The following is a 20847-nucleotide window of genomic DNA, read 5'->3' as shown; positions in this document are numbered from 1 at the left end:
TGTTAGTTGCATTTGTTGGGGGCGGACGTCCGATGACGTCCGTGCTTCCCGAGCATATTCCCGAGCAGCTGTCTGCAGGGAAAGTGGGATTGCCACCCAGCGACGTCGGATACAACCGAAAAAAGTGCTACACACGCGGAGTCCCCCACTACACTGCCTCAAAGCGACCGCTCGTCACTATTGTGTGAGTAACGTTGCGGCCGCGGCGACGAGCCTTGCCCAAAGACGCAGCGTGCGTGGAGGCGCTGCCCGAATGCACCCTCCTACCTCGTAAAGCGCCTACAGCTACTATCACCGTGGGCCACTGCCGGCGGGCGGGAAGCCGACACAGCGCGGCGTTGCGAGCAGCGGCTGTGCGGTGGTGGTGTAATGGTGAGCATAGTTGCCTTCCGAGCAGTTGAGCCGCGTTCGATTCCTGGCCACCGCAACGGGCGCAAATCTATGCGTATGAGTATGTGAGCCACGTGCTGTTGAATTAACGTTTTCTTTCCGTCGTCGCTCCACGCAGGCCATCCTGTAGTATGTCCCGACTTGTCCCGACTTTGCTCGGCTGACGCGAAAGCTGACGCTTGGAATTCGCCCTTATCAAAAGGACAGGCGCTATAAACGACTGTGAGAGGTGAGGTGTAGCGAGGTACCAGAACGACAGGCAAACTGCGAAATTTTCTGCTCTCTCTTCTGAAACAAAAAATAAAAAAACCGACGCAGTCGGTAGGACTCGAACCTACGCTCCCAGAGGGAATCTGATTTCTAGTCAGACGCCTTAACCACTCGGCCACGACTGCTCGTAGCTAAAGCTTCCCTCGAATCGTGAAAAATGCAACCGGTCTGCGCAGAATGTTGACAGGAAACGAACTCGGTGCACTGATTACGGCAGGGCTACCAGCGCTACGAGACGAGCCATTACGGAAGCGTTAAAATCTTCGCACGAACAGGGATTCGAACCCTGGACCCTTAGGTTAAAAGCCTAATGCTCTACCGACTGAGCTATCCGGGCTCACGCTTGTTGTGCATGGAGCGACTGCAAGCAATGTGAATAACTGGAACGCGTGTGTAGGCGTACTACGGTAATTGCTGGCTTCTGGCGCAACTGGCGACTTCACCGACTTCCCACTGACGCTGGTAGCACCCCAACAGCGGACCAGTGCCTCTTCTCCCTTTATCCCGGTGCTGACAGTAATTGCATCCTGTGCCTGCTTCCCCCAATTACGTTCGGTTGAAGCTCCGGAAGGAGGGCGACAAACGAAGGTTGGAAGGCCAAAAGATGGAGGGTCGTGTGCGCAAAAACTTCCCTTCCGGTACCGGGAATCGAACCCGGGCCTCCTGGGTGAAAGCCAGGTATCCTAGCCACTAGACCACACCGGATTTGCTCGAGAAACGTGAGATTTACTCCCTCTCCTCTCGCATTTCGTGCTGAATCCGGACTCAGTGTTGTTCTCTGTTTGCGAGCATTTTTGCGCGTGCAGACTGGCATGGCGCACAGCTCGAAACTGTCTATTCATTGCTGTTTGCATCATATTTCACTCATAACAGGGGAGGAGAATGATCAAAGTTGTACCTTGCCATAATGGGAAGTAAACATTGTGACGCTGAGGCGTGGACTCCTTGTGGATAACAAACGACAATTAAGTTCGTTCACTAGCAATAGCAACGCCGTTAATTCAGCCGTGATGTACAGCAAATTAAATGCCCCGGGTGAGGATCGAACTCACGACCTTAAGATTATGAGACTTACGCGCTACCTACTGCGCTACCGAGGCTCGTTGCAACCATCATCCCAGGAATCTTGGTAAGTCTCACATATTAGAGATAGACAGTTTGCGCTTTCTCAGGAATCTGTTGTGTCGCTACGCGTGCTTTCCCGACTTGCTAGAGTAAACTGCTGCCGCAGCTTTTTTAACGACGGAAAGCAGCACTGCCTGAGGTTATAGTACATCGCCCTTGCGGCACCTGAACACAGCGGCCTGTAGGGCCAGGCCGACGCTGGAGTTCAGTAACAGCACGCGGCCGTCCAAGTAGGGTCTCTTGCGTGCTGCATGTTTGGTTCTTCTCACAGCGAATCCTGCTATACATTCCTGAGGCTGGCGCACCTCAAGCGAGCAATCGGCGCGGCAGCACTATAGCGAGAACAGCAAAACGATGCATCGGCCGGGAATCGAAGCCGGGCCGCCCGCGTGGTAGTCGAACAACCTACCACTTTTTTAGTTGTTGTTCTCATTTTGTTAGTTGCATTTGTTGGGGGCGGACGTCCGATGACGTCCGTGCTTCCCGAGCATATTCCCGAGCAGCTGTCTGCAGGGAAAGTGGGATTGCCACCCAGCGACGTCGGATACAACCGAAAAAAGTGCTACACACGCGGAGTCCCCCACTACACTGCCTCAAAGCGACCGCTCGTCACTATTGTGTGAGTAACGTTGCGGCCGCGGCGACGAGCCTTGCCCAAAGACGCAGCGTGCGTGGAGGCGCTGCCCGAATGCACCCTCCTACCTCGTAAAGCGCCTACAGCTACTATCACCGTGGGCCACTGCCGGCGGGCGGGAAGCCGACACAGCGCGGCGTTGCGAGCAGCGGCTGTGCGGTGGTGGTGTAATGGTGAGCATAGTTGCCTTCCGAGCAGTTGAGCCGCGTTCGATTCCTGGCCACCGCAACGGGCGCAAATCTATGCGTATGAGTATGTGAGCCACGTGCTGTTGAATTAACGTTTTCTTTCCGTCGTCGCTCCACGCAGGCCATCCTGTAGTATGTCCCGACTTGTCCCGACTTTGCTCGGCTGACGCGAAAGCTGACGCTTGGAATTCGCCCTTATCAAAAGGACAGGCGCTATAAACGACTGTGAGAGGTGAGGTGTAGCGAGGTACCAGAACGACAGGCAAACTGCGAAATTTTCTGCTCTCTCTTCTGAAACAAAAAATAAAAAAACCGACGCAGTCGGTAGGACTCGAACCTACGCTCCCAGAGGGAATCTGATTTCTAGTCAGACGCCTTAACCACTCGGCCACGACTGCTCGTAGCTAAAGCTTCCCTCGAATCGTGAAAAATGCAACCGGTCTGCGCAGAATGTTGACAGGAAACGAACTCGGTGCACTGATTACGGCAGGGCTACCAGCGCTACGAGACGAGCCATTACGGAAGCGTTAAAATCTTCGCACGAACAGGGATTCGAACCCTGGACCCTTAGGTTAAAAGCCTAATGCTCTACCGACTGAGCTATCCGGGCTCACGCTTGTTGTGCATGGAGCGACTGCAAGCAATGTGAATAACTGGAACGCGTGTGTAGGCGTACTACGGTAATTGCTGGCTTCTGGCGCAACTGGCGACTTCACCGACTTCCCACTGACGCTGGTAGCACCCCAACAGCGGACCAGTGCCTCTTCTCCCTTTATCCCGGTGCTGACAGTAATTGCATCCTGTGCCTGCTTCCCCCAATTACGTTCGGTTGAAGCTCCGGAAGGAGGGCGACAAACGAAGGTTGGAAGGCCAAAAGATGGAGGGTCGTGTGCGCAAAAACTTCCCTTCCGGTACCGGGAATCGAACCCGGGCCTCCTGGGTGAAAGCCAGGTATCCTAGCCACTAGACCACACCGGATTTGCTCGAGAAACGTGAGATTTACTCCCTCTCCTCTCGCATTTCGTGCTGAATCCGGACTCAGTGTTGTTCTCTGTTTGCGAGCATTTTTGCGCGTGCAGACTGGCATGGCGCACAGCTCGAAACTGTCTATTCATTGCTGTTTGCATCATATTTCACTCATAACAGGGGAGGAGAATGATCAAAGTTGTACCTTGCCATAATGGGAAGTAAACATTGTGACGCTGAGGCGTGGACTCCTTGTGGATAACAAACGACAATTAAGTTCGTTCACTAGCAATAGCAACGCCGTTAATTCAGCCGTGATGTACAGCAAATTAAATGCCCCGGGTGAGGATCGAACTCACGACCTTAAGATTATGAGACTTACGCGCTACCTACTGCGCTACCGAGGCTCGTTGCAACCATCATCCCAGGAATCTTGGTAAGTCTCACATATTAGAGATAGACAGTTTGCGCTTTCTCAGGAATCTGTTGTGTCGCTACGCGTGCTTTCCCGACTTGCTAGAGTAAACTGCTGCCGCAGCTTTTTTAACGACGGAAAGCAGCACTGCCTGAGGTTATAGTACATCGCCCTTGCGGCACCTGAACACAGCGGCCTGTAGGGCCAGGCCGACGCTGGAGTTCAGTAACAGCACGCGGCCGTCCAAGTAGGGTCTCTTGCGTGCTGCATGTTTGGTTCTTCTCACAGCGAATCCTGCTATACATTCCTGAGGCTGGCGCACCTCAAGCGAGCAATCGGCGCGGCAGCACTATAGCGAGAACAGCAAAACGATGCATCGGCCGGGAATCGAAGCCGGGCCGCCCGCGTGGTAGTGGAACAACCTACCACTTTTTTAGTTGTTGTTCTCATTTTGTTAGTTGCATTTGTTGGGGGCGGACGTCCGATGACGTCCGTGCTTCCCGAGCATATTCCCGAGCAGCTGTCTGCAGGGAAAGTGGGATTGCCACCCAGCGACGTCGGATACAACCGAAAAAAGTGCTACACACGCGGAGTCCCCCACTACACTGCCTCAAAGCGACCGCTCGTCACTATTGTGTGAGTAACGTTGCGGCCGCGGCGACGAGCCTTGCCCAAAGACGCAGCGTGCGTGGAGGCGCTGCCCGAATGCACCTCCTACCTCGTAAAGCGCCTACAGCTACTATCACCGTGGGCCACTGCCGGCGGGCGGGAAGCCGACACAGCGCGGCGTTGCGAGCAGCGGCTGTGCGGTGGTAGTGTAATGGTGAGCATAGTTGCCTTCCGAGCAGTTGAGCCGCGTTCGATTCCCGGCCACCGCAACGGGCGCAAATCTATGCGTATGAGTATGTGAGCCACGTGCTGTTGAATTAACGTTTTCTTTCCGTCGTCGCTCCACGCAGGCCATCCTGTAGTATGTCCCGACTTGTCCCGACTTTGCTCGGCTGACGCGAAAGCTGACGCTTGGAATTCGCCCTTATCAAAAGGACAGGCGCTATAAACGACTGTGAGAGGTGAGGTGTAGCGAGGTACCAGAACGACAGGCAAACTGCGAAATTTTCTGCTCTCTCTTCTGAAACAAAAAATAAAAAAACCGACGCAGTCGGTAGGACTCGAACCTACGCTCCCAGAGGGAATCTGATTTCTAGTCAGACGCCTTAACCACTCGGCCACGACTGCTCGTAGCTAAAGCTTCCCTCGAATCGTGAAAAATGCAACCGGTCTGCGCAGAATGTTGACAGGAAACGAACTCGGTGCACTGATTACGGCAGGGCTACCAGCGCTACGAGACGAGCCATTACGGAAGCGTTAAAATCTTCGCACGAACAGGGATTCGAACCCTGGACCCTTAGGTTAAAAGCCTAATGCTCTACCGACTGAGCTATCCGGGTTCACGCTTGTTGTGCATGGAGCGACTGCAAGCAATGTGAATAACTGGAACGCGTGTGTAGGCGTACTACGGTAATTGCTGGCTTCTGGCGCAACTGGCGACTTCACCGACTTCCCACTGACGCTGGTAGCACCCCAACAGCGGACCAGTGCCTCTTCTCCCTTTATCCCGGTGCTGACAGTAATTGCATCCTGTGCCTGCTTCCCCCGATTACGTTCGGTTGAAGCTCCGGAAGGAGGGCGACAAACGAAGGTTGGAAGGCCAAAAGATGGAGGGTCGTGTGCGCAAAAACTTCCCTTCCGGTACCGGGAATCGAACCCGGGCCTCCTGGGTGAAAGCCAGGTATCCTAGCCACTAGACCACACCGGATTTGCTCGAGAAACGTGAGATTTACTCCCTCTCCTCTCGCATTTCGTGCTGAATCCGGACTCAGTGTTGTTCTCTGTTTGCGAGCATTTTTGCGCGTGCAGACTGGCATGGCGCACAGCTCGAAACTGTCTATTCATTGCTGTTTGCATCATATTTCACTCATAACAGGGGAGGAGAATGATCAAAGTTGTACCTTGCCATAATGGGAAGTAAACATTGTGACGCTGAGGCGTGGACTCCTTGTGAATAACAAACGACAATTAAGTTCGTTCACTAGCAATAGCAACGCCGTTAATTCAGCCGTGATGTACAGCAAATTAAATGCCCCGGGTGAGGATCGAACTCACGACCTTAAGATTATGAGACTTACGCGCTACCTACTGCGCTACCGAGGCTCGTTGCAACCATCATCCCAGGAATCTTGGTAAGTCTCACATATTAGAGATAGACAGTTTGCGCTTTCTCAGGAATCTGTTGTGTCGCTACGCGTGCTTTCCCGACTTGCTAGAGTAAACTGCTGCCGCAGCTTTTTTAACGACGGAAAGCAGCACTGCCTGAGGTTATAGTACATCGCCCTTGCGGCACCTGAACACAGCGGCCTGTAGGGCCAGGCCGACGCTGGAGTTCAGTAACAGCACGCGGCCGTCCAAGTAGGGTCTCTTGCGTGCTGCATGTTTGGTTCTTCTCACAGCGAATCCTGCTATACATTCCTGAGGCTGGCGCACCTCAAGCGAGCAATCGGCGCGGCAGCACTATAGCGAGAACAGCAAAACGATGCATCGGCCGGGAATCGAAGCCGGGCCGCCCGCGTGGTAGTGGAACAACCTACCACTTTTTTAGTTGTTGTTCTCATTTTGTTAGTTGCATTTGTTGGGGGCGGACGTCCGATGACGTCCGTGCTTCCCGAGCATATTCCCGAGCAGCTGTCTGCAGGGAAAGTGGGATTGCCACCCAGCGACGTCGGATACAACCGAAAAAAGTGCTACACACGCGGAGTCCCCCACTACACTGCCTCAAAGCGACCGCTCGTCACTATTGTGTGAGTAACGTTGCGGCCGCGGCGACGAGCCTTGCCCAAAGACGCAGCGTGCGTGGAGGCGCTGCCCGAATGCACCCTCCTACCTCGTAAAGCGCCTACAGCTACTATCACCGTGGGCCACTGCCGGCGGGCGGGAAGCCGACACAGCGCGGCGTTGCGAGCAGCGGCTGTGCGGTGGTAGTGTAATGGTGAGCATAGTTGCCTTCCGAGCAGTTGAGCCGCGTTCGATTCCCGGCCACCGCAACGGGCGCAAATCTATGCGTATGAGTATGTGAGCCACGTGCTGTTGAATTAACGTTTTCTTTCCGTCGTCGCTCCACGCAGGCCATCCTGTAGTATGTCCCGACTTGTCCCGACTTTGCTCGGCTGACGCGAAAGCTGACGCTTGGAATTCGCCCTTATCAAAAGGACAGGCGCTATAAACGACTGTGAGAGGTGAGGTGTAGCGAGGTACCAGAACGACAGGCAAACTGCGAAATTTTCTGCTCTCTCTTCTGAAACAAAAAATAAAAAAACCGACGCAGTCGGTAGGACTCGAACCTACGCTCCCAGAGGGAATCTGATTTCTAGTCAGACGCCTTAACCACTCGGCCACGACTGCTCGTAGCTAAAGCTTCCCTCGAATCGTGAAAAATGCAACCGGTCTGCGCAGAATGTTGACAGGAAACGAACTCGGTGCACTGATTACGGCAGGGCTACCAGCGCTACGAGACGAGCCATTACGGAAGCGTTAAAATCTTCGCACGAACAGGGATTCGAACCCTGGACCCTTAGGTTAAAAGCCTAATGCTCTACCGACTGAGCTATCCGGGTTCACGCTTGTTGTGCATGGAGCGACTGCAAGCAATGTGAATAACTGGAACGCGTGTGTAGGCGTACTACGGTAATTGCTGGCTTCTGGCGCAACTGGCGACTTCACCGACTTCCCACTGACGCTGGTAGCACCCCAACAGCGGACCAGTGCCTCTTCTCCCTTTATCCCGGTGCTGACAGTAATTGCATCCTGTGCCTGCTTCCCCCGATTACGTTCGGTTGAAGCTCCGGAAGGAGGGCGACAAACGAAGGTTGGAAGGCCAAAAGATGGAGGGTCGTGTGCGCAAAAACTTCCCTTCCGGTACCGGGAATCGAACCCGGGCCTCCTGGGTGAAAGCCAGGTATCCTAGCCACTAGACCACACCGGATTTGCTCGAGAAACGTGAGATTTACTCCCTCTCCTCTCGCATTTCGTGCTGAATCCGGACTCAGTGTTGTTCTCTGTTTGCGAGCATTTTTGCGCGTGCAGACTGGCATGGCGCACAGCTCGAAACTGTCTATTCATTGCTGTTTGCATCATATTTCACTCATAACAGGGGAGGAGAATGATCAAAGTTGTACCTTGCCATAATGGGAAGTAAACATTGTGACGCTGAGGCGTGGACTCCTTGTGAATAACAAACGACAATTAAGTTCGTTCACTAGCAATAGCAACGCCGTTAATTCAGCCGTGATGTACAGCAAATTAAATGCCCCGGGTGAGGATCGAACTCACGACCTTAAGATTATGAGACTTACGCGCTACCTACTGCGCTACCGAGGCTCGTTGCAACCATCATCCCAGGAATCTTGGTAAGTCTCACATATTAGAGATAGACAGTTTGCGCTTTCTCAGGAATCTGTTGTGTCGCTACGCGTGCTTTCCCGACTTGCTAGAGTAAACTGCTGCCGCAGCTTTTTTAACGACGGAAAGCAGCACTGCCTGAGGTTATAGTACATCGCCCTTGCGGCACCTGAACACAGCGGCCTGTAGGGCCAGGCCGACGCTGGAGTTCAGTAACAGCACGCGGCCGTCCAAGTAGGGTCTCTTGCGTGCTGCATGTTTGGTTCTTCTCACAGCGAATCCTGCTATACATTCCTGAGGCTGGCGCACCTCAAGCGAGCAATCGGCGCGGCAGCACTATAGCGAGAACAGCAAAACGATGCATCGGCCGGGAATCGAAGCCGGGCCGCCCGCGTGGTAGTGGAACAACCTACCACTTTTTTAGTTGTTGTTCTCATTTTGTTAGTTGCATTTGTTGGGGGCGGACGTCCGATGACGTCCGTGCTTCCCGAGCATATTCCCGAGCAGCTGTCTGCAGGGAAAGTGGGATTGCCACCCAGCGACGTCGGATACAACCGAAAAAAGTGCTACACACGCGGAGTCCCCCACTACACTGCCTCAAAGCGACCGCTCGTCACTATTGTGTGAGTAACGTTGCGGCCGCGGCGACGAGCCTTGCCCAAAGACGCAGCGTGCGTGGAGGCGCTGCCCGAATGCACCCTCCTACCTCGTAAAGCGCCTACAGCTACTATCACCGTGGGCCACTGCCGGCGGGCGGGAAGCCGACACAGCGCGGCGTTGCGAGCAGCGGCTGTGCGGTGGTAGTGTAATGGTGAGCATAGTTGCCTTCCGAGCAGTTGAGCCGCGTTCGATTCCCGGCCACCGCAACGGGCGCAAATCTATGCGTATGAGTATGTGAGCCACGTGCTGTTGAATTAACGTTTTCTTTCCGTCGTCGCTCCACGCAGGCCATCCTGTAGTATGTCCCGACTTGTCCCGACTTTGCTCGGCTGACGCGAAAGCTGACGCTTGGAATTCGCCCTTATCAAAAGGACAGGCGCTATAAACGACTGTGAGAGGTGAGGTGTAGCGAGGTACCAGAACGACAGGCAAACTGCGAAATTTTCTGCTCTCTCTTCTGAAACAAAAAATAAAAAAACCGACGCAGTCGGTAGGACTCGAACCTACGCTCCCAGAGGGAATCTGATTTCTAGTCAGACGCCTTAACCACTCGGCCACGACTGCTCGTAGCTAAAGCTTCCCTCGAATCGTGAAAAATGCAACCGGTCTGCGCAGAATGTTGACAGGAAACGAACTCGGTGCACTGATTACGGCAGGGCTACCAGCGCTACGAGACGAGCCATTACGGAAGCGTTAAAATCTTCGCACGAACAGGGATTCGAACCCTGGACCCTTAGGTTAAAAGCCTAATGCTCTACCGACTGAGCTATCCGGGCTCACGCTTGTTGTGCATGGAGCGACTGCAAGCAATGTGAATAACTGGAACGCGTGTGTAGGCGTACTACGGTAATTGCTGGCTTCTGGCGCAACTGGCGACTTCACCGACTTCCCACTGACGCTGGTAGCACCCCAACAGCGGACCAGTGCCTCTTCTCCCTTTATCCCGGTGCTGACAGTAATTGCATCCTGTGCCTGCTTCCCCCAATTACGTTCGGTTGAAGCTCCGGAAGGAGGGCGACAAACGAAGGTTGGAAGGCCAAAAGATGGAGGGTCGTGTGCGCAAAAACTTCCCTTCCGGTACCGGGAATCGAACCCGGGCCTCCTGGGTGAAAGCCAGGTATCCTAGCCACTAGACCACACCGGATTTGCTCGAGAAACGTGAGATTTACTCCCTCTCCTCTCGCATTTCGTGCTGAATCCGGACTCAGTGTTGTTCTCTGTTTGCGAGCATTTTTGCGCGTGCAGACTGGCATGGCGCACAGCTCGAAACTGTCTATTCATTGCTGTTTGCATCATATTTCACTCATAACAGGGGAGGAGAATGATCAAAGTTGTACCTTGCCATAATGGGAAGTAAACATTGTGACGCTGAGGCGTGGACTCCTTGTGGATAACAAACGACAATTAAGTTCGTTCACTAGCAATAGCAACGCCGTTAATTCAGCCGTGATGTACAGCAAATTAAATGCCCCGGGTGAGGATCGAACTCACGACCTTAAGATTATGAGACTTACGCGCTACCTACTGCGCTACCGAGGCTCGTTGCAACCATCATCCCAGGAATCTTGGTAAGTCTCACATATTAGAGATAGACAGTTTGCGCTTTCTCAGGAATCTGTTGTGTCGCTACGCGTGCTTTCCCGACTTGCTAGAGTAAACTGCTGCCGCAGCTTTTTTAACGACGGAAAGCAGCACTGCCTGAGGTTATAGTACATCGCCCTTGCGGCACCTGAACACAGCGGCCTGTAGGGCCAGGCCGACGCTGGAGTTCAGTAACAGCACGCGGCCGTCCAAGTAGGGTCTCTTGCGTGCTGCATGTTTGGTTCTTCTCACAGCGAATCCTGCTATACATTCCTGAGGCTGGCGCACCTCAAGCGAGCAATCGGCGCGGCAGCACTATAGCGAGAACAGCAAAACGATGCATCGGCCGGGAATCGAAGCCGGGCCGCCCGCGTGGTAGTGGAACAACCTACCACTTTTTTAGTTGTTGTTCTCATTTTGTTAGTTGCATTTGTTGGGGGCGGACGTCCGATGACGTCCGTGCTTCCCGAGCATATTCCCGAGCAGCTGTCTGCAGGGAAAGTGGGATTGCCACCCAGCGACGTCGGATACAACCGAGAAAAGTGCTACACACGCGGAGTCCCCCACTACACTGCCTCAAAGCGACCGCTCGTCACTATTGTGTGAGTAACGTTGCGGCCGCGGCGACGAGCCTTGCCCAAAGACGCAGCGTGCGTGGAGGCGCTGCCCGAATGCACCCTCCTACCTCGTAAAGCGCCTACAGCTACTATCACCGTGGGCCACTGCCGGCGGGCGGGAAGCCGACACAGCGCGGCGTTGCGAGCAGCGGCTGTGCGGTGGTGGTGTAATGGTGAGCATAGTTGCCTTCCGAGCAGTTGAGCCGCGTTCGATTCCTGGCCACCGCAACGGGCGCAAATCTATGCGTATGAGTATGTGAGCCACGTGCTGTTGAATTAACGTTTTCTTTCCGTCGTCGCTCCACGCAGGCCATCCTGTAGTATGTCCCGACTTGTCCCGACTTTGCTCGGCTGACGCGAAAGCTGACGCTTGGAATTCGCCCTTATCAAAAGGACAGGCGCTATAAACGACTGTGAGAGGTGAGGTGTAGCGAGGTACCAGAACGACAGGCAAACTGCGAAATTTTCTGCTCTCTCTTCTGAAACAAAAAATAAAAAAACCGACGCAGTCGGTAGGACTCGAACCTACGCTCCCAGAGGGAATCTGATTTCTAGTCAGACGCCTTAACCACTCGGCCACGACTGCTCGTAGCTAAAGCTTCCCTCGAATCGTGAAAAATGCAACCGGTCTGCGCAGAATGTTGACAGGAAACGAACTCGGTGCACTGATTACGGCAGGGCTACCAGCGCTACGAGACGAGCCATTACGGAAGCGTTAAAATCTTCGCACGAACAGGGATTCGAACCCTGGACCCTTAGGTTAAAAGCCTAATGCTCTACCGACTGAGCTATCCGGGTTCACGCTTGTTGTGCATGGAGCGACTGCAAGCAATGTGAATAACTGGAACGCGTGTGTAGGCGTACTACGGTAATTGCTGGCTTCTGGCGCAACTGGCGACTTCACCGACTTCCCACTGACGCTGGTAGCACCCCAACAGCGGACCAGTGCCTCTTCTCCCTTTATCCCGGTGCTGACAGTAATTGCATCCTGTGCCTGCTTCCCCCGATTACGTTCGGTTGAAGCTCCGGAAGGAGGGCGACAAACGAAGGTTGGAAGGCCAAAAGATGGAGGGTCGTGTGCGCAAAAACTTCCCTTCCGGTACCGGGAATCGAACCCGGGCCTCCTGGGTGAAAGCCAGGTATCCTAGCCACTAGACCACACCGGATTTGCTCGAGAAACGTGAGATTTACTCCCTCTCCTCTCGCATTTCGTGCTGAATCCGGACTCAGTGTTGTTCTCTGTTTGCGAGCATTTTTGCGCGTGCAGACTGGCATGGCGCACAGCTCGAAACTGTCTATTCATTGCTGTTTGCATCATATTTCACTCATAACAGGGGAGGAGAATGATCAAAGTTGTACCTTGCCATAATGGGAAGTAAACATTGTGACGCTGAGGCGTGGACTCCTTGTGGATAACAAACGACAATTAAGTTCGTTCACTAGCAATAGCAACGCCGTTAATTCAGCCGTGATGTACAGCAAATTAAATGCCCCGGGTGAGGATCGAACTCACGACCTTAAGATTATGAGACTTACGCGCTACCTACTGCGCTACCGAGGCTCGTTGCAACCATCATCCCAGGAATCTTGGTAAGTCTCACATATTAGAGATAGACAGTTTGCGCTTTCTCAGGAATCTGTTGTGTCGCTACGCGTGCTTTCCCGACTTGCTAGAGTAAACTGCTGCCGCAGCTTTTTTAACGACGGAAAGCAGCACTGCCTGAGGTTATAGTACATCGCCCTTGCGGCACCTGAACACAGCGGCCTGTAGGGCCAGGCCGACGCTGGAGTTCAGTAACAGCACGCGGCCGTCCAAGTAGGGTCTCTTGCGTGCTGCATGTTTGGTTCTTCTCACAGCGAATCCTGCTATACATTCCTGAGGCTGGCGCACCTCAAGCGAGCAATCGGCGCGGCAGCACTATAGCGAGAACAGCAAAACGATGCATCGGCCGGGAATCGAAGCCGGGCCGCCCGCGTGGTAGTCGAACAACCTACCACTTTTTTAGTTGTTGTTCTCATTTTGTTAGTTGCATTTGTTGGGGGCGGACGTCCGATGACGTCCGTGCTTCCCGAGCATATTCCCGAGCAGCTGTCTGCAGGGAAAGTGGGATTGCCACCCAGCGACGTCGGATACAACCGAAAAAAGTGCTACACACGCGGAGTCCCCCACTACACTGCCTCAAAGCGACCGCTCGTCACTATTGTGTGAGTAACGTTGCGGCCGCGGCGACGAGCCTTGCCCAAAGACGCAGCGTGCGTGGAGGCGCTGCCCGAATGCACCCTCCTACCTCGTAAAGCGCCTACAGCTACTATCACCGTGGGCCACTGCCGGCGGGCGGGAAGCCGACACAGCGCGGCGTTGCGAGCAGCGGCTGTGCGGTGGTGGTGTAATGGTGAGCATAGTTGCCTTCCGAGCAGTTGAGCCGCGTTCGATTCCTGGCCACCGCAACGGGCGCAAATCTATGCGTATGAGTATGTGAGCCACGTGCTGTTGAATTAACGTTTTCTTTCCGTCGTCGCTCCACGCAGGCCATCCTGTAGTATGTCCCGACTTGTCCCGACTTTGCTCGGCTGACGCGAAAGCTGACGCTTGGAATTCGCCCTTATCAAAAGGACAGGCGCTATAAACGACTGTGAGAGGTGAGGTGTAGCGAGGTACCAGAACGACAGGCAAACTGCGAAATTTTCTGCTCTCTCTTCTGAAACAAAAAATAAAAAAACCGACGCAGTCGGTAGGACTCGAACCTACGCTCCCAGAGGGAATCTGATTTCTAGTCAGACGCCTTAACCACTCGGCCACGACTGCTCGTAGCTAAAGCTTCCCTCGAATCGTGAAAAATGCAACCGGTCTGCGCAGAATGTTGACAGGAAACGAACTCGGTGCACTGATTACGGCAGGGCTACCAGCGCTACGAGACGAGCCATTACGGAAGCGTTAAAATCTTCGCACGAACAGGGATTCGAACCCTGGACCCTTAGGTTAAAAGCCTAATGCTCTACCGACTGAGCTATCCGGGTTCACGCTTGTTGTGCATGGAGCGACTGCAAGCAATGTGAATAACTGGAACGCGTGTGTAGGCGTACTACGGTAATTGCTGGCTTCTGGCGCAACTGGCGACTTCACCGACTTCCCACTGACGCTGGTAGCACCCCAACAGCGGACCAGTGCCTCTTCTCCCTTTATCCCGGTGCTGACAGTAATTGCATCCTGTGCCTGCTTCCCCCGATTACGTTCGGTTGAAGCTCCGGAAGGAGGGCGACAAACGAAGGTTGGAAGGCCAAAAGATGGAGGGTCGTGTGCGCAAAAACTTCCCTTCCGGTACCGGGAATCGAACCCGGGCCTCCTGGGTGAAAGCCAGGTATCCTAGCCACTAGACCACACCGGATTTGCTCGAGAAACGTGAGATTTACTCCCTCTCCTCTCGCATTTCGTGCTGAATCCGGACTCAGTGTTGTTCTCTGTTTGCGAGCATTTTTGCGCGTGCAGACTGGCATGGCGCACAGCTCGAAACTGTCTATTCATTGCTGTTTGCATCATATTTCACTCATAACAGGGGAGGAGAATGATCAAAGTTGTACCTTGCCATAATGGGAAGTAAACATTGTGACGCTGAGGCGTGGACTCCTTGTGGATAACAAACGACAATTAAGTTCGTTCACTAGCAATAGCAACGCCGTTAATTCAGCCGTGATGTACAGCAAATTAAATGCCCCGGGTGAGGATCGAACTCACGACCTTAAGATTATGAGACTTACGCGCTACCTACTGCGCTACCGAGGCTCGTTGCAACCATCATCCCAGGAATCTTGGTAAGTCTCACATATTAGAGATAGACAGTTTGCGCTTTCTCAGGAATCTGTTGTGTCGCTACGCGTGCTTTCCCGACTTGCTAGAGTAAACTGCTGCCGCAGCTTTTTTAACGACGGAAAGCAGCACTGCCTGAGGTTATAGTACATCGCCCTTGCGGCACCTGAACACAGCGGCCTGTAGGGCCAGGCCGACGCTGGAGTTCAGTAACAGCACGCGGCCGTCCAAGTAGGGTCTCTTGCGTGCTGCATGTTTGGTTCTTCTCACAGCGAATCCTGCTATACATTCCTGAGGCTGGCGCACCTCAAGCGAGCAATCGGCGCGGCAGCACTATAGCGAGAACAGCAAAACGATGCATCGGCCGGGAATCGAAGCCGGGCCGCCCGCGTGGTAGTCGAACAACCTACCACTTTTTTAGTTGTTGTTCTCATTTTGTTAGTTGCATTTGTTGGGGGCGGACGTCCGATGACGTCCGTGCTTCCCGAGCATATTCCCGAGCAGCTGTCTGCAGGGAAAGTGGGATTGCCACCCAGCGACGTCGGATACAACCGAAAAAAGTGCTACACACGCGGAGTCCCCCACTACACTGCCTCAAAGCGACCGCTCGTCACTATTGTGTGAGTAACGTTGCGGCCGCGGCGACGAGCCTTGCCCAAAGACGCAGCGTGCGTGGAGGCGCTGCCCGAATGCACCCTCCTACCTCGTAAAGCGCCTACAGCTACTATCACCGTGGGCCACTGCCGGCGGGCGGGAAGCCGACACAGCGCGGCGTTGCGAGCAGCGGCTGTGCGGTGGTAGTGTAATGGTGAGCATAGTTGCCTTCCGAGCAGTTGAGCCGCGTTCGATTCCCGGCCACCGCAACGGGCGCAAATCTATGCGTATGAGTATGTGAGCCACGTGCTGTTGAATTAACGTTTTCTTTCCGTCGTCGCTCCACGCAGGCCATCCTGTAGTATGTCCCGACTTGTCCCGACTTTGCTCGGCTGACGCGAAAGCTGACGCTTGGAATTCGCCCTTATCAAAAGGACAGGCGCTATAAACGACTGTGAGAGGTGAGGTGTAGCGAGGTACCAGAACGACAGGCAAACTGCGAAATTTTCTGCTCTCTCTTCTGAAACAAAAAATAAAAAAACCGACGCAGTCGGTAGGACTCGAACCTACGCTCCCAGAGGGAATCTGATTTCTAGTCAGACGCCTTAACCACTCGGCCACGACTGCTCGTAGCTAAAGCTTCCCTCGAATCGTGAAAAATGCAACCGGTCTGCGCAGAATGTTGACAGGAAACGAACTCGGTGCACTGATTACGGCAGGGCTACCAGCGCTACGAGACGAGCCATTACGGAAGCGTTAAAATCTTCGCACGAACAGGGATTCGAACCCTGGACCCTTAGGTTAAAAGCCTAATGCTCTACCGACTGAGCTATCCGGGCTCACGCTTGTTGTGCATGGAGCGACTGCAAGCAATGTGAATAACTGGAACGCGTGTGTAGGCGTACTACGGTAATTGCTGGCTTCTGGCGCAACTGGCGACTTCACCGACTTCCCACTGACGCTGGTAGCACCCCAACAGCGGACCAGTGCCTCTTCTCCCTTTATCCCGGTGCTGACAGTAATTGCATCCTGTGCCTGCTTCCCCCAATTACGTTCGGTTGAAGCTCCGGAAGGAGGGCGACAAACGAAGGTTGGAAGGCCAAAACATGGAGGGTCGTGTGCGCAAAAACTTCCCTTCCGGTACCGGGAATCGAACCCGGGCCTCCTGGGTGAAAGCCAGGTATCCTAGCCACTAGACCACACCGGATTTGCTCGAGAAACGTGAGATTTACTCCCTCTCCTCTCGCATTTCGTGCTGAATCCGGACTCAGTGTTGTTCTCTGTTTGCGAGCATTTTTGCGCGTGCAGACTGGCATGGCGCACAGCTCGAAACTGTCTATTCATTGCTGTTTGCATCATATTTCACTCATAACAGGGGAGGAGAATGATCAAAGTTGTACCTTGCCATAATGGGAAGTAAACATTGTGACGCTGAGGCGTGGACTCCTTGTGGATAACAAACGACAATTAAGTTCGTTCACTAGCAATAGCAACGCCGTTAATTCAGCCGTGATGTACAGCAAATTAAATGCCCCGGGTGAGGATCGAACTCACGACCTTAAGATTATGAGACTTACGCGCTACCTACTGCGCTACCGAGGCTCGTTGCAACCATCATCCCAGGAATCTTGGTAAGTCTCACATATTAGAGATAGACAGTTTGCGCTTTCTCAGGAATCTGTTGTGTCGCTACGCGTGCTTTCCCGACTTGCTAGAGTAAACTGCTGCCGCAGCTTTTTTAACGACGGAAAGCAGCACTGCCTGAGGTTATAGTACATCGCCCTTGCGGCACCTGAACACAGCGGCCTGTAGGGCCAGGCCGACGCTGGAGTTCAGTAACAGCACGCGGCCGTCCAAGTAGGGTCTCTTGCGTGCTGCATGTTTGGTTCTTCTCACAGCGAATCCTGCTATACATTCCTGAGGCTGGCGCACCTCAAGCGAGCAATCGGCGCGGCAGCACTATAGCGAGAACAGCAAAACGATGCATCGGCCGGGAATCGAAGCCGGGCCGCCCGCGTGGTAGTCGAACAACCTACCACTTTTTTAGTTGTTGTTCTCATTTTGTTAGTTGCATTTGTTGGGGGCGGACGTCCGATGACGTCCGTGCTTCCCGAGCATATTCCCGAGCAGCTGTCTGCAGGGAAAGTGGGATTGCCACCCAGCGACGTCGGATACAACCGAAAAAAGTGCTACACACGCGGAGTCCCCCACTACACTGCCTCAAAGCGACCGCTCGTCACTATTGTGTGAGTAACGTTGCGGCCGCGGCGACGAGCCTTGCCCAAAGACGCAGCGTGCGTGGAGGCGCTGCCCGAATGCACCCTCCTACCTCGTAAAGCGCCTACAGCTACTATCACCGTGGGCCACTGCCGGCGGGCGGGAAGCCGACACAGCGCGGCGTTGCGAGCAGCGGCTGTGCGGTGGTAGTGTAATGGTGAGCATAGTTGCCTTCCGAGCAGTTGAGCCGCGTTCGATTCCCGGCCACCGCAACGGGCGCAAATCTATGCGTATGAGTATGTGAGCCACGTGCTGTTGAATTAACGTTTTCTTTCCGTCGTCGCTCCACGCAGGCCATCCTGTAGTATGTCCCGACTTGTCCCGACTTTGCTCGGCTGACGCGAAAGCTGACGCTTGGAATTCGCCCTTATCAAAAGGACAGGCGCTATAAACGACTGTGAGAGGTGAGGTGTAGCGAGGTACCAGAACGACAGGCAAACTGCGAAATTTTCTGCTCTCTCTTCTGAAACAAAAAATAAAAAAACCGACGCAGTCGGTAGGACTCGAACCTACGCTCCCAGAGGGAATCTGATTTCTAGTCAGACGCCTTAACCACTCGGCCACGACTGCTCGTAGCTAAAGCTTCCCTCGAATCGTGAAAAATGCAACCGGTCTGCGCAGAATGTTGACAGGAAACGAACTCGGTGCACTGATTACGGCAGGGCTACCAGCGCTACGAGACGAGCCATTACGGAAGCGTTAAAATCTTCGCACGAACAGGGATTCGAACCCTGGACCCTTAGGTTAAAAGCCTAATGCTCTACCGACTGAGCTATCCGGGCTCACGCTTGTTGTGCATGGAGCGACTGCAAGCAATGTGAATAACTGGAACGCGTGTGTAGGCGTACTACGGTAATTGCTGGCTTCTGGCGCAACTGGCGACTTCACCGACTTCCCACTGACGCTGGTAGCACCCCAACAGCGGACCAGTGCCTCTTCTCCCTTTATCCCGGTGCTGACAGTAATTGCATCCTGTGCCTGCTTCCCCCAATTACGTTCGGTTGAAGCTCCGGAAGGAGGGCGACAAACGAAGGTTGGAAGGCCAAAACATGGAGGGTCGTGTGCGCAAAAACTTCCCTTCCGGTACCGGGAATCGAACCCGGGCCTCCTGGGTGAAAGCCAGGTATCCTAGCCACTAGACCACACCGGATTTGCTCGAGAAACGTGAGATTTACTCCCTCTCCTCTCGCATTTCGTGCTGAATCCGGACTCAGTGTTGTTCTCTGTTTGCGAGCATTTTTGCGCGTGCAGACTGGCATGGCGCACAGCTAGAAACTGTCTATTCATTGCTGTTTGCATCATATTTCACTCATAACAGGGGAGGAGAATGATCAAAGTTGTACCTTGCCATAATGGGAAGTAAACATTGTGACGCTGAGGCGTGGACTCCTTGTGGATAACAAACGACAATTAAGTTCGTTCACTAGCAATAGCAACGCCGTTAATTCAGCCGTGATGTACAGCAAATTAAATGCCCCGGGTGAGGATCGAACTCACGACCTTAAGATTATGAGACTTACGCGCTACCTACTGCGCTACCGAGGCTCGTTGCAACCATCATCCCAGGAATCTTGGTAAGTCTCACATATTAGAGATAGACAGTTTGCGCTTTCTCAGGAATCTGTTGTGTCGCTACGCGTGCTTTCCCGACTTGCTAGAGTAAACTGCTGCCGCAGCTTTTTTAACGACGGAAAGCAGCACTGCCTGAGGTTATAGTACATCGCCCTTGCGGCACCTGAACACAGCGGCCTGTAGGGCCAGGCCGACGCTGGAGTTCAGTAACAGCACGCGGCCGTCCAAGTAGGGTCTCTTGCGTGCTGCATGTTTGGTTCTTCTCACAGCGAATCCTGCTATACATTCCTGAGGCTGGCGCACCTCAAGCGAGCAATCGGCGCGGCAGCACTATAGCGAGAACAGCAAAACGATGCATCGGCCGGGAATCGAAGCCGGGCCGCCCGCGTGGTAGTCGAACAACCTACCACTTTTTTAGTTGTTGTTCTCATTTTGTTAGTTGCATTTGTTGGGGGCGGACGTCCGATGACGTCCGTGCTTCCCGAGCATATTCCCGAGCAGCTGTCTGCAGGGAAAGTGGGATTGCCACCCAGCGACGTCGGATACAACCGAAAAAAGTGCTACACACGCGGAGTCCCCCACTACACTGCCTCAAAGCGACCGCTCGTCACTATTGTGTGAGTAACGTTGCGGCCGCGGCGACGAGCCTTGCCCAAAGACGCAGCGTGCGTGGAGGCGCTGCCCGAATGCACCCTCCTACCTCGTAAAGCGCCTACAGCTACTATCACCGTGGGCCACTGCCGGCGGGCGGGAAGCCGACACAGCGCGGCGTTGCGAGCAGCGGCTGTGCGGTGGTAGTGTAATGGTGAGCATAGTTGCCTTCCGAGCAGTTGAGCCGCGTTCGATTCCCGGCCACCGCAACGGGCGCAAATCTATGCGTATGAGTATGTGAGCCACGTGCTGTTGAATTAACGTTTTCTTTCCGTCGTCGCTCCACGCAGGCCATCCTGTAGTATGTCCCGACTTGTCCCGACTTTGCTCGGCTGACGCGAAAGCTGACGCTTGGAATTCGCCCTTATCAAAAGGACAGGCGCTATAAACGACTGTGAGAGGTGAGGTGTAGCGAGGTACCAGAACGACAGGCAAACTGCGAAATTTTCTGCTCTCTCTTCTGAAACAAAAAATAAAAAAACCGACGCAGTCGGTAGGACTCGAACCTACGCTCCCAGAGGGAATCTGATTTCTAGTCAGACGCCTTAACCACTCGGCCACGACTGCTCGTAGCTAAAGCTTCCCTCGAATCGTGAAAAATGCAACCGGTCTGCGCAGAATGTTGACAGGAAACGAACTCGGTGCACTGA

The 20847-nt window shown here is 53.9% G+C and overlaps 43 non-coding genes across 43 annotated transcripts; 6 read left to right on the top strand and 37 right to left on the bottom strand.

The window, feature by feature from the left end:
* Window positions 1–703: 703 nt before the first annotated feature.
* Window positions 704–785, bottom strand: Trnas-aga (transfer RNA serine (anticodon AGA)). Its single transcript has one exon. It is a non-coding gene; the product is annotated as a tRNA-Ser (tRNA).
* Window positions 786–924: 139 nt separating this feature from the next.
* Trnak-uuu (transfer RNA lysine (anticodon UUU)) lies at window positions 925–997 on the bottom strand. The gene has a single exon. It is a non-coding gene; the product is annotated as a tRNA-Lys (tRNA).
* A 296-nt stretch (window positions 998–1293) lies between these two features.
* Window positions 1294–1365, bottom strand: Trnae-uuc (transfer RNA glutamic acid (anticodon UUC)). Its single transcript has one exon. It is a non-coding gene; the product is annotated as a tRNA-Glu (tRNA).
* Window positions 1366–1687: 322 nt separating this feature from the next.
* Trnam-cau (transfer RNA methionine (anticodon CAU)) lies at window positions 1688–1760 on the bottom strand. Its single transcript has one exon. It is a non-coding gene; the product is annotated as a tRNA-Met (tRNA).
* Window positions 1761–2923: 1163 nt separating this feature from the next.
* Trnas-aga (transfer RNA serine (anticodon AGA)) lies at window positions 2924–3005 on the bottom strand. Its single transcript has one exon. It is a non-coding gene; the product is annotated as a tRNA-Ser (tRNA).
* A 139-nt stretch (window positions 3006–3144) lies between these two features.
* Window positions 3145–3217, bottom strand: Trnak-uuu (transfer RNA lysine (anticodon UUU)). Its single transcript has one exon. It is a non-coding gene; the product is annotated as a tRNA-Lys (tRNA).
* A 296-nt stretch (window positions 3218–3513) lies between these two features.
* Window positions 3514–3585, bottom strand: Trnae-uuc (transfer RNA glutamic acid (anticodon UUC)). Its single transcript has one exon. It is a non-coding gene; the product is annotated as a tRNA-Glu (tRNA).
* Window positions 3586–3907: 322 nt separating this feature from the next.
* Window positions 3908–3980, bottom strand: Trnam-cau (transfer RNA methionine (anticodon CAU)). Its single transcript has one exon. It is a non-coding gene; the product is annotated as a tRNA-Met (tRNA).
* An 814-nt stretch (window positions 3981–4794) lies between these two features.
* On the top strand, window positions 4795–4866 carry Trnag-ucc (transfer RNA glycine (anticodon UCC)). Its single transcript has one exon. It is a non-coding gene; the product is annotated as a tRNA-Gly (tRNA).
* A 276-nt stretch (window positions 4867–5142) lies between these two features.
* On the bottom strand, window positions 5143–5224 carry Trnas-aga (transfer RNA serine (anticodon AGA)). The gene has a single exon. It is a non-coding gene; the product is annotated as a tRNA-Ser (tRNA).
* A 139-nt stretch (window positions 5225–5363) lies between these two features.
* Trnak-uuu (transfer RNA lysine (anticodon UUU)) lies at window positions 5364–5442 on the bottom strand. The gene has a single exon. It is a non-coding gene; the product is annotated as a tRNA-Lys (tRNA).
* A 290-nt stretch (window positions 5443–5732) lies between these two features.
* On the bottom strand, window positions 5733–5804 carry Trnae-uuc (transfer RNA glutamic acid (anticodon UUC)). The gene has a single exon. It is a non-coding gene; the product is annotated as a tRNA-Glu (tRNA).
* A 322-nt stretch (window positions 5805–6126) lies between these two features.
* Window positions 6127–6199, bottom strand: Trnam-cau (transfer RNA methionine (anticodon CAU)). The gene has a single exon. It is a non-coding gene; the product is annotated as a tRNA-Met (tRNA).
* An 815-nt stretch (window positions 6200–7014) lies between these two features.
* Trnag-ucc (transfer RNA glycine (anticodon UCC)) lies at window positions 7015–7086 on the top strand. The gene has a single exon. It is a non-coding gene; the product is annotated as a tRNA-Gly (tRNA).
* Window positions 7087–7362: 276 nt separating this feature from the next.
* On the bottom strand, window positions 7363–7444 carry Trnas-aga (transfer RNA serine (anticodon AGA)). The gene has a single exon. It is a non-coding gene; the product is annotated as a tRNA-Ser (tRNA).
* Window positions 7445–7583: 139 nt separating this feature from the next.
* Window positions 7584–7662, bottom strand: Trnak-uuu (transfer RNA lysine (anticodon UUU)). The gene has a single exon. It is a non-coding gene; the product is annotated as a tRNA-Lys (tRNA).
* Window positions 7663–7952: 290 nt separating this feature from the next.
* On the bottom strand, window positions 7953–8024 carry Trnae-uuc (transfer RNA glutamic acid (anticodon UUC)). The gene has a single exon. It is a non-coding gene; the product is annotated as a tRNA-Glu (tRNA).
* Window positions 8025–8346: 322 nt separating this feature from the next.
* On the bottom strand, window positions 8347–8419 carry Trnam-cau (transfer RNA methionine (anticodon CAU)). The gene has a single exon. It is a non-coding gene; the product is annotated as a tRNA-Met (tRNA).
* An 815-nt stretch (window positions 8420–9234) lies between these two features.
* Trnag-ucc (transfer RNA glycine (anticodon UCC)) lies at window positions 9235–9306 on the top strand. Its single transcript has one exon. It is a non-coding gene; the product is annotated as a tRNA-Gly (tRNA).
* Window positions 9307–9582: 276 nt separating this feature from the next.
* On the bottom strand, window positions 9583–9664 carry Trnas-aga (transfer RNA serine (anticodon AGA)). Its single transcript has one exon. It is a non-coding gene; the product is annotated as a tRNA-Ser (tRNA).
* Window positions 9665–9803: 139 nt separating this feature from the next.
* On the bottom strand, window positions 9804–9876 carry Trnak-uuu (transfer RNA lysine (anticodon UUU)). Its single transcript has one exon. It is a non-coding gene; the product is annotated as a tRNA-Lys (tRNA).
* A 296-nt stretch (window positions 9877–10172) lies between these two features.
* Trnae-uuc (transfer RNA glutamic acid (anticodon UUC)) lies at window positions 10173–10244 on the bottom strand. The gene has a single exon. It is a non-coding gene; the product is annotated as a tRNA-Glu (tRNA).
* A 322-nt stretch (window positions 10245–10566) lies between these two features.
* On the bottom strand, window positions 10567–10639 carry Trnam-cau (transfer RNA methionine (anticodon CAU)). Its single transcript has one exon. It is a non-coding gene; the product is annotated as a tRNA-Met (tRNA).
* Window positions 10640–11802: 1163 nt separating this feature from the next.
* Window positions 11803–11884, bottom strand: Trnas-aga (transfer RNA serine (anticodon AGA)). The gene has a single exon. It is a non-coding gene; the product is annotated as a tRNA-Ser (tRNA).
* Window positions 11885–12023: 139 nt separating this feature from the next.
* Window positions 12024–12102, bottom strand: Trnak-uuu (transfer RNA lysine (anticodon UUU)). Its single transcript has one exon. It is a non-coding gene; the product is annotated as a tRNA-Lys (tRNA).
* Window positions 12103–12392: 290 nt separating this feature from the next.
* On the bottom strand, window positions 12393–12464 carry Trnae-uuc (transfer RNA glutamic acid (anticodon UUC)). Its single transcript has one exon. It is a non-coding gene; the product is annotated as a tRNA-Glu (tRNA).
* A 322-nt stretch (window positions 12465–12786) lies between these two features.
* Trnam-cau (transfer RNA methionine (anticodon CAU)) lies at window positions 12787–12859 on the bottom strand. Its single transcript has one exon. It is a non-coding gene; the product is annotated as a tRNA-Met (tRNA).
* A 1163-nt stretch (window positions 12860–14022) lies between these two features.
* Trnas-aga (transfer RNA serine (anticodon AGA)) lies at window positions 14023–14104 on the bottom strand. Its single transcript has one exon. It is a non-coding gene; the product is annotated as a tRNA-Ser (tRNA).
* Window positions 14105–14243: 139 nt separating this feature from the next.
* On the bottom strand, window positions 14244–14322 carry Trnak-uuu (transfer RNA lysine (anticodon UUU)). Its single transcript has one exon. It is a non-coding gene; the product is annotated as a tRNA-Lys (tRNA).
* A 290-nt stretch (window positions 14323–14612) lies between these two features.
* On the bottom strand, window positions 14613–14684 carry Trnae-uuc (transfer RNA glutamic acid (anticodon UUC)). Its single transcript has one exon. It is a non-coding gene; the product is annotated as a tRNA-Glu (tRNA).
* Window positions 14685–15006: 322 nt separating this feature from the next.
* Window positions 15007–15079, bottom strand: Trnam-cau (transfer RNA methionine (anticodon CAU)). Its single transcript has one exon. It is a non-coding gene; the product is annotated as a tRNA-Met (tRNA).
* Window positions 15080–15894: 815 nt separating this feature from the next.
* Window positions 15895–15966, top strand: Trnag-ucc (transfer RNA glycine (anticodon UCC)). The gene has a single exon. It is a non-coding gene; the product is annotated as a tRNA-Gly (tRNA).
* Window positions 15967–16242: 276 nt separating this feature from the next.
* On the bottom strand, window positions 16243–16324 carry Trnas-aga (transfer RNA serine (anticodon AGA)). Its single transcript has one exon. It is a non-coding gene; the product is annotated as a tRNA-Ser (tRNA).
* A 139-nt stretch (window positions 16325–16463) lies between these two features.
* On the bottom strand, window positions 16464–16536 carry Trnak-uuu (transfer RNA lysine (anticodon UUU)). Its single transcript has one exon. It is a non-coding gene; the product is annotated as a tRNA-Lys (tRNA).
* Window positions 16537–16832: 296 nt separating this feature from the next.
* On the bottom strand, window positions 16833–16904 carry Trnae-uuc (transfer RNA glutamic acid (anticodon UUC)). The gene has a single exon. It is a non-coding gene; the product is annotated as a tRNA-Glu (tRNA).
* Window positions 16905–17226: 322 nt separating this feature from the next.
* Window positions 17227–17299, bottom strand: Trnam-cau (transfer RNA methionine (anticodon CAU)). The gene has a single exon. It is a non-coding gene; the product is annotated as a tRNA-Met (tRNA).
* Window positions 17300–18114: 815 nt separating this feature from the next.
* Trnag-ucc (transfer RNA glycine (anticodon UCC)) lies at window positions 18115–18186 on the top strand. Its single transcript has one exon. It is a non-coding gene; the product is annotated as a tRNA-Gly (tRNA).
* A 276-nt stretch (window positions 18187–18462) lies between these two features.
* On the bottom strand, window positions 18463–18544 carry Trnas-aga (transfer RNA serine (anticodon AGA)). The gene has a single exon. It is a non-coding gene; the product is annotated as a tRNA-Ser (tRNA).
* Window positions 18545–18683: 139 nt separating this feature from the next.
* Trnak-uuu (transfer RNA lysine (anticodon UUU)) lies at window positions 18684–18756 on the bottom strand. Its single transcript has one exon. It is a non-coding gene; the product is annotated as a tRNA-Lys (tRNA).
* A 296-nt stretch (window positions 18757–19052) lies between these two features.
* On the bottom strand, window positions 19053–19124 carry Trnae-uuc (transfer RNA glutamic acid (anticodon UUC)). The gene has a single exon. It is a non-coding gene; the product is annotated as a tRNA-Glu (tRNA).
* A 322-nt stretch (window positions 19125–19446) lies between these two features.
* Trnam-cau (transfer RNA methionine (anticodon CAU)) lies at window positions 19447–19519 on the bottom strand. Its single transcript has one exon. It is a non-coding gene; the product is annotated as a tRNA-Met (tRNA).
* An 815-nt stretch (window positions 19520–20334) lies between these two features.
* On the top strand, window positions 20335–20406 carry Trnag-ucc (transfer RNA glycine (anticodon UCC)). Its single transcript has one exon. It is a non-coding gene; the product is annotated as a tRNA-Gly (tRNA).
* Window positions 20407–20682: 276 nt separating this feature from the next.
* Window positions 20683–20764, bottom strand: Trnas-aga (transfer RNA serine (anticodon AGA)). The gene has a single exon. It is a non-coding gene; the product is annotated as a tRNA-Ser (tRNA).
* Between the last annotated feature and the right edge of the window lie 83 nt (window positions 20765–20847).

This window comes from Schistocerca cancellata, unplaced genomic scaffold (assembly GCF_023864275.1).
Source record: "Schistocerca cancellata isolate TAMUIC-IGC-003103 unplaced genomic scaffold, iqSchCanc2.1 HiC_scaffold_638, whole genome shotgun sequence".
NCBI lineage: Eukaryota > Metazoa > Arthropoda > Insecta > Orthoptera > Acrididae > Schistocerca > Schistocerca cancellata.
This window is presented reverse-complemented; position numbering and strand designations above follow the sequence as displayed.